Below are 8,805 nucleotides of genomic sequence, written 5' to 3'. Positions count from 1 at the left end.
TGCTGTGCCAGAAACCCTTAAGAAAAAGTGAAGGAATTTTGTGGAGCTGAAGATCTAGCACCTGAGAAAAAAGTTTGCTCAAAAGATGCTTCGAAAGGCAAGGAGGAAGCTTATCTAAGACAAAGCTAAGCACTCTCATAAGGAATACAGAGAGATGTACAGAACTGAGATTTGCATGGCCAGGATGGCTAGAAAAGCTGGCAACTTCTATGCACCTATAGAACCCAAACTGGCGCTTGTCACCAGGATCAGAAGGATCAATGGAGTGAGCCCAAAGGTTCGAAAGGTGTTACAACTTCTTTGTCTTTGCCAGATCTTCAATGGCACCTGTGTTAAGCTCAACAAGGCCTCAATTAACATGCTGAGAATTGTGGAACCATATATTGCATGGGGGTACCAGAACCTGAAGTCAGTAAATGAACTGATCTACAAACGTGGTTATCGCAAAATCAATAGGAAGCGAATTGCTTTGACAGATAACTCTTTGCGTGATCTCTTGGTAAATTCGGCATCATCTGCATGGAGGATCTGATTCCTGAAATCTGTATTACTGAAAAACGCTTCAAAAAAGCAAATAACTTCCTGTGGTCCTTCAAATGATCTTCTCCACGAGGTGGAATGAAGAAAAAGACCACCCATTTTGTAGAAGGTGGAGATGCTGGCAACAGGGAAGACCAGATCAACAGACTTACTAGAAGGATGAACTAAGGTATCCACCATGATTATTTTTGGAATCTGGTCAGTAAATAAACAGTAGCTGTTTTCAGACTGCAAAAAAAAAAGACTAAAAATCATCTAAGGCAGCTGAATCCCACATGGCCGACCATGCTGGAGACCCAGAGCCGGTAGCTAGAGATACATACTGGGTACATGAGTGAACATAAACAAATTCCTGAAAGGAGAGAGAAACAAAGACAAGACTTGCAGTATAACCATGCCCCATGGTATTTTTTCCTCTCCCTCTATTGGACAAGTACATGAATTTTGCTACCAAAGTAGTAGTAATAATAATACAGTAGCTATATATATTTTTTTTATTTTAAAATTTAAAAAAAAAGTAGGGGCCAGCAAGTGGCATGGTGGTTAGGGGTGCTAGACTCACACACGGCTGATTGTGGTTTGAGTCCCAGAGCTGACGACTTCTTTTCTCATTCTCTCTCTCAGCCCTTCTCTGGTCAAATTTAAATAAATAAATAATGTTAAATAAAATAATTCTTTTTAAAAAATGCTTAAAAATGTTAAAAGCGTTGAGAACCAGCAGTTAACGTAATGGCTATGTCACTGGACTCCCACATAGTCGACCGCGGTTCGCGTCCCGGACCCGGTGGCTTAAAACTCATGTAGGGCGTGTGTACGTGCGTGCCCAAGATCCCGAGAGGAGAATGGAGAAGAAGGGACTGCGGCGTGACCATCCCCGCTGGGGGATGATTTCTCGCTTTCTGTCTCTATGTCTCTCTCTGTCTGGCGAGCGCACACGCCCTATGGTGAAAAAACCGCTCCAAAAAAAAAAAAAGTTAAAAGCATTTAACACATACAGGACATTCCATTGAAATTTCCTATGAACTGATGAACATAGCCAAGTGAGCTCAGATAATAGGTCTGGGATAAACACAAATTTGGGAGTTAGTTGCATATAAGTAATATCAAAGGAATGGGATTACATAGAGTGGAAACGTGCATCAGTTTAAAAAAAGAAGGTCCAGGACAAAGCAATGAAATTTTCAATATTTAGAAGTTACATAAAAGGAGAAGAGCTTAAAAAGACTTGAAAATAGTAGAAGATAGGAGGAAATTCAAGAAAGCATGATTTTGGGGTCCAGCGGGTGACATGATGGTTAAGCTGTTGTTCTCCCACAGGGCCAACCATGGTCTGAATCTTAGACTGAGTGGCTTGAAAATCATCTGACAGGACCAGCAGGTGGTGTGGTACTTAAGGCACTGAACTCTCACATGGCTAACCATGGTTCAAGTCCCAGACCAGGCAGCTTGCTTTCTCATTTTTGCTTTCTCTCTTTCTGTTTCTCTCTGGTCAAATTAAAAAACAAATAACAATAACAAGTAAAATTAAATATTTTTTTAAAGGAAAGAAAATCACACTGGCATGTGTGTGTGTGTATGTGTGTGTGCACAAAATCCCCAGAGGAGGAACCAGCAGTTAGCGTAATGGCTATGTCGCTGGACTCCCATGTAGTCAACCACGGTTCAAGTCCCGGACCCGGTGGCTTAAAAAACTCACGCCAGGTGTGTGTGCATGTGTGCCCAAGATCCCGAGAGGAGAATGGAGGAGAAGGGATTGCGGCATGGCCATCCCCCCTGGGGGGTAATTTCTCACTTTCTGTCTCTCTGTCTCTGTCTGTCTGGTGAGCACACGCACCCTATAGCAAAAATCTCTTAAAAAAAAAAAAATCCCCAGAGGAGAATGGTGAAGGGGTTGCGACATGGTCACCCCCGCACTGGGTGATTTCTCACTTTCTCTCTTTCTCTCTCCTGCAAATATATGCACACTCTGGGAGAGGGGGGAAAAAAAGTAACCATGGCTTTTAGCAGAAAAGCAAAGTTGTTTCAAGGAAAATGTGGCTACCCGTATAGAACTGCTGAGAGGCCTTATAGGATCAGAACTGAAAAGCATCCACTGGATTTATCAAAACAGTAGCCATTAGTGATTTCATGAGAGCAATTTCAGTAGCAAGGTTGGGCAGAGGCCAGACTGAAATAGCTTGAAAAATGAATGGGAGATGAGGAAGTAGAGAGTACTTCTAAAACTCTTGGCCATGACTAGGACAGAGAGATAGGGTAATAATCCAAAGGGAAGGTAGTCATTAAATAAGGGCTTTGTAAAGACAGGAGAGAGACCAGAGTGTTTCTGAATACCAGCGGGACTGATCTAGCAAAAAAGTGATATTTAAAATAGAAAGGAGAAGAGGATGACCAAAGGAAGGAAGATCCTAAGAAATGCTTATAACAGGAAGGAAAAATGAGAATGTGAATACAGTTACAAGTAAGTTTAGATGATGAGTTAGAAGACTTTCTGGCTTAATCGTATTTGTTTTCTCAGGACCAGCAGGTGGCATGGTGGTTAAGTCACTGGATATTCCCACATGGCCAAACACAGTTCGAGTCCCAGACCTGGTGTCTTGCTTTCACTTTCCCTCTCTCTCTCTCTCTCTCTCTGTATGTGTGTGTCTCTCTCTGGTCAAATTAAAATAAATGAATGAATAAATAAAAAAATTAAATAAAAACAGTTTTTAAAAAAATAGTTTTTCGGGACCAGCAGTTAGCGTAATGGCTGAACTTCCACATAGCCGACCATGGTTCGAGTCCCAGACCCAGTAGCTTAAACTCATGCCGGGCGTGTGTGCATGCGTGCTCAAGATCCAAAGAGGAGAATGGAGGAGAAGGGACTGTGGTATGGCCATCCCCCCCCGGGGCGTGATTTCTCACTTTCTATCTCTCTGTCTTTGTCTTTCTGGCGCGTGCATGCAACCTATAGCAAAAACCTCTCCAAAAAAAAAAAGATAAATATTGAAAGTACTTAACACAGTGCTTGACTCACAGTAAATGCTCAAAAAAAGGCAGCAAAGGTTGGGTTATTATTAGACTTTACTCTGAAAGTGGAGAGAAAACATTAGAGGCTTTTGAACAGATGTAAAGGAAAGATTAAAATCAGAGAAAAGAATTAGAAGGTCATTGCAATAGATCAGGCTAGAAACAATAAATATCTATATAAGCTAGGCAATGGTGGGAAATGAAAGGAAAAATATGAAGGAGAAAAATGTAGAGATGGTATGATACAATTATTGACATTTCATAAGCCAGGATGTCCTGAAATCCAAATTCTATGTTCTGAACACTTTTCTTCCCACAGAATTATTTATCTAACTTTATTTATCATGATAATTATGTTTGAATTTGCTGTAGGGTATATGCACCCACAGGGGCTGGGAGTTGAGAAAGCAAGCTGCCAGATCCAGCACTCGAACCACAGTCAGCCATGTGGGAGTCCAGCACCTTAATCACCATGCCACCTGTAGGCCCCTGAACACTCTTAAGACTTGTTGACTGACAAGCCCCTATACATCTTTCTCACTAATAGAGTCTCCGTTTCATGGCTGTCATTAGATTTTACTAGAGAGGAGTAAAATCAAAGAATTAACTTACAAAGAATTATTAAATTGGCATTTTGAGATAAGGACTACAAACCTTGAGAGAAACAGTATTTAGAAAAATACCAGGTATTAAACTAGGGTTATTACAGCAATATGAAATTGCTCATTTCAACACAGTGCAATCCGCATGCCAGAAATATGAAATAGTTCAAAGAAAAAGACTATGATTCTCAAGAATACCTGACATGAGATGGCCCCACTTGACACTAACAATGTAAGGTAAAAGACTCTAATATCTTTCATTCTATCTCCATTGTCTTTTGCTAGAATCTATATTTAAAAAAATAAAAACAACTAAAAGCTTTTTTTGACCGTGCTATTCCCTCAAGTAACAGTTCTTATTTTCCTCTTTGAAATGTTTTCTATTAGGTGTGTGTACTTGCCAGAGAAAAAGAGAGAACGTAAAAAATCATCCCCCAGGGGGGATGGCCACACCACAATCTCTTCTCCTCCATTTTCCTTTAGGGATTTTGGGGACGCATGCACGCTCCAGGTCCAAGACTCAAACCACGGACAGCAATGTGGGAGTCCGGCGCTATAACCCCTATGCCTCAACTCCTTAAAAGAGTTAATATGCCAGTAAAATTCCTATTCCTACACCATTCATTCCTCTCTTTAATCTCCTGCCAGTTACTACAGCTGTTCGTCCAAAGATCCTCCTATTCACTAACTTCAGGGCTTTTTTCCTCTTCTTATCTATTATCTCTCCATTCGACACTGTATGCCTCATCTTCCACCTAGAAGTTATCTTTCCCTTGGTTTTCTTGAGTCTCTTTCTACCATACTAATCACTTTCTGTCTCCTTTGTTTTTTCTTTCATCCTTTTTTAATATCTAAAGATACACATTTCTTGCATCCTTCTGTCTAGAAGTACGTATTTCCCTTCTACCTACGTATTATTCTCCAGAACAATCTAAATTCACTTGTACAACTTTAATTACAATGCAGCAAAGAATTACTAAGCTCTTCGTATATACAAAGCACTTGTTCTAAATTCTGAAAAAGTGTTTCGTGGCTCAAGTTTCATATCAAAATTACCTAGGGTTCATTAGAATAAAGACTCCTGGTTTCCAGAATTAGAGACTATAATTTAATAAATCTGGGATAGGGTTCAAAAATACATTTTTTTGGTAAAGCTGTAGAGATTATTCTGTTTCCTGGCCAGGAAAAAAAAACAAATATTGCTTTCTATTTTACAAGATGTCTTAGTGCATCTGAATTGTGTTTACTCACGACATCCTGATGTCAGACGTATGGGTTTTCTTCCATATCAACAAGTTCTCCTCCTCTGGACATCAATCTAGAGTCTCACAATTCAATTCTGACACTAAATATACAGAGTTAGCACAGTCCCCACGGGTTAAGGGCTCAGTCCCACAGACTGCTCCCCATTTCAGATACCATTTGCCAAGTCCCGGCTGCCTGTACCTTTGAACAACCAGCTATAAATCAAGGGTTCCCACAATCTGTTCTTCAGGCTCAGTAATTTGCTTGAATGGCTCACAGAACATAAAAGAGTTTACTTATAATTTCTAGTTTATTATAAAGAATAAGCCAGAAATATACAACTCAAGAACAGCTAAACAGAAGAGACACAGGAATGGGTGCAGAGCCTCCTTGTCTTCTCCAGATATGCCACCCTACGGCAGCTCAGTGTGTTCACCAACCCAGAAACTCGATGAACCTTGTTGTTTAGGGGATTGTAGGGTGTTTTCATCATAAAATAGGCATGATTGGTTAAATCAGTGGTCACTGGTGATGAACTCAACTTCCAGTCTCTTTTCCGTCCCTGGAGGTAAGGGGTTGTTGAGGCTGAAAGTTCCAACCCTCTAATCATGTCTTTCTGGTGATAAGTTCCCATCCTGAAACTAGCTAGGAGCCAGTCCTCTCCACTCTGATTATCTCATTAGCATAAAAGATACTTATCCACTTACCACCAGAGAGATTCTAAGGGTTGTAAGAGCTTTGTGCCAAGAACCAAGAACAAATATTTATTTTTTAATATCACGGTACTAACATATAAAGCCCTTGATAATCTGACTTCTATCTCACTAGTTTCCTCTTCTGCAGCACTGACCCAACAGTCCCTCTTATAGTCCAGTACTACTCAATGACTTATAATTCCCTGAACACGCTAGATGTTTCACTGACACCTTGCAGGGATTATCTACACCATCTCCACCCTTCCTACTTACTATACACACACCTGTCTCTGTTAGCCTGTCTTTTTTTCTGTTCAATCTTCCAATTCCAGTTCATATATCTCTAGAACCTTTTGGATCCCTAACAGATCTCATCAAGCCCACCATAATAATGACTAGAGTTGCTATGAGTACTAGAAATAATGAAGCACCTGGCACAATGCTTGCCTAGATACTAATATCTCCTATGGGTGACAGAAGCCTACTGAAATAGTATCACAAGATGACTAGTGTACCTTTTAGGAAAGTGATGGTCATTTGGTATTTATACTGAAGGGGAAAAGAGATTTAAAGATTTGGCTTTTTTTTTTTTTTTTTTTTTGGGAGAGATTTTCACTGTAGGGCGCGTGCGCTTGCCAGACAGACAGAGAGAGACATAGAGACAGAAAGCAAGAAGTCACCCCCCAGGGGGGATGGTCACGCCACAATCCCTTCTCCTCCATTCTCCTCTCTGGATCTTGGGCACGCACGCACACGTGCCCGGCGTGAGTTTTAAGCCACCGGGTCCGGGACACGAACCGCGGCCGACCACATGGGAGTCCAGCAACATAGCCATTACGCTAACTGCTGGTTCCCAAGATTTGGCTTTTTTCACACACACCTTAGTTGCTGCCCTTCTTGAAGCTTCCTTGCTTCAAGCCCTCTTTTGAACTCGAACCATGTAGTCCACCATGTGGAATCTAACCCTCCTAGCCACCATGCCACTGGCTGGCCCAGACCTCTTCTGTATTCATACAAAATCCTATGTCTTGTCTTTTTTTCTTTAATTTTTTATTAACTTAACAATGGTTACAATGTGATATTTCATTACATGAATACAATGTGTAATGAATAAATTAGGGTAATTAATATACCCATCATCCCAACCTTTTATTTTTTTGGAGAAGTTTTTGCTGTAAGACGTGTGCACTCGCCAGAAAGACAGGAAGACTGAGAGAGAGAAAGTGAAAAATCACCCCCCAGGGGGGATAGCCACACTGCAATCCCTTCTCCTCCATTCTCCTCTCAAATCTTGGGCATGCACTCACACGTGCCCAGTGTGAGTTTAAGCCACCAGGTCTAGGACTCAAACCGTGTTCAACTACATGGGAGTCCAGCAACATAGCCATTATGCCAACTGCTGGTCCCAACCTTTTAAAACATATACAGTAAGTTGTTGTTAACCACATTCTCCCCACAATAAATAAATAATAAATAAATAAGCCGAATATTTATTTATTTATTTATTTATATTCAAATATATTTATATACATTTATTTATATAATATAAATGTGTACATATATATATATTATATATATAAGTATAGATAAATATAGATACACATGGGTACCTATTTGTTTTTTGCTAGAGGATGTGTGTGTTCACTAAAGAAAGAGGGGGGACACAAGGCAATCCCTTATGGTGAATCGTATATGGCAATTCCTACTCAGTCTTTCCCTCCTTTTGGAAGTTTGGGCATGCATGCGTGCACAGCAGGCACATTTCTCAAGCTACTGGGTCAAGGACAGTTTCCATGTGGAAACTGGCTGCCTTATCCACTAGGTCACTAGGCCACTAGGCCATTCCCTCTCTACTATATTTTATAATACTAGACATTGTTCCTTCTATCTACCTGAAGTTTTATTTCTGTTCATCAATATCCCACTATTCCCTTCCCTATCTTTACCAGAATCCAGTAGCCATTCTACTACTTTTCCACTTCTATGGGGGTCACAATTTCCAATTTTCAAATATGAAGGAGAACATTGGCATTATTCTCTCTGTATCTGACTTATTTCTCTTAGCCTAATGTCCTTTAGGGTCAGCCATTTAACCTCAAACCTGATCCTATCTTAATGAGTGGCATTTCCATTCCTCCAGTCTCCTAAGCCAGAAATATAGGTGCTGTGCTAGATTCCTCTTTCCTTCACCTCTTACATCTAGTTATTGTTACTGATTCTATCTTCCAATAACTTAAATTCACCCCTTCCCATTGCTCCTGCTATTGCTTACTTCTGTTTCTTTTCTTTAAAAAAAAAAAAAAAGTTTTATTTACTTATTTTATGAGAGTAAGAAATAGAGACAGAGAGGCAGAGAGACAGAGTCAGGGAGAGGAAAGAAAGAAAGAAAGAAAGAAAGAAAGAAAGAAAGAAAGAAAGAAAGGAAGAAAGAAAGAAAGAAAGAACTCCTAACAGAGTGTCATTTTGAGATCCCTCCCTAGCCTTTCCAGCCAGACAGAATCTCTGTATGTGTGCCAGTATATGTAGGTGGACAAGTGAATTGAACCCACCATCTTCCATTCAGATCCAGTATGACTTAAGTGGTATGTTAGCGCTGTGCCATCAAGTCAGACTTCTTATTTTTATTTCTTATCTGGATTAGGGCAATAGTATTTCAGTTCTAGAGAGATTTCTAGAGAAATCATCCCTTCCCCTTTATTCTTCTCCCAGGATCTTGG

General features: G+C 40.3%; 1 protein-coding gene across 1 annotated transcript in view; it reads right to left on the bottom strand.

The window, feature by feature from the left end:
* Window positions 1–8,805, bottom strand: part of ACACA (acetyl-CoA carboxylase alpha) — a 335,657-nt gene that overhangs the window by 240,237 nt on the left and 86,615 nt on the right. The gene's annotated exons all lie outside the window — the stretch shown is intronic.

This window comes from Tupaia chinensis, unplaced genomic scaffold (genome assembly GCF_000334495.1).
Source record: "Tupaia chinensis unplaced genomic scaffold, TupChi_1.0 Scaffold000407_4, whole genome shotgun sequence".
NCBI lineage: Eukaryota > Metazoa > Chordata > Mammalia > Scandentia > Tupaiidae > Tupaia > Tupaia belangeri.
The sequence above is the reverse complement of the archived record's forward strand: the minus strand, read 5'-3'. Positions and strand labels throughout refer to the sequence as shown.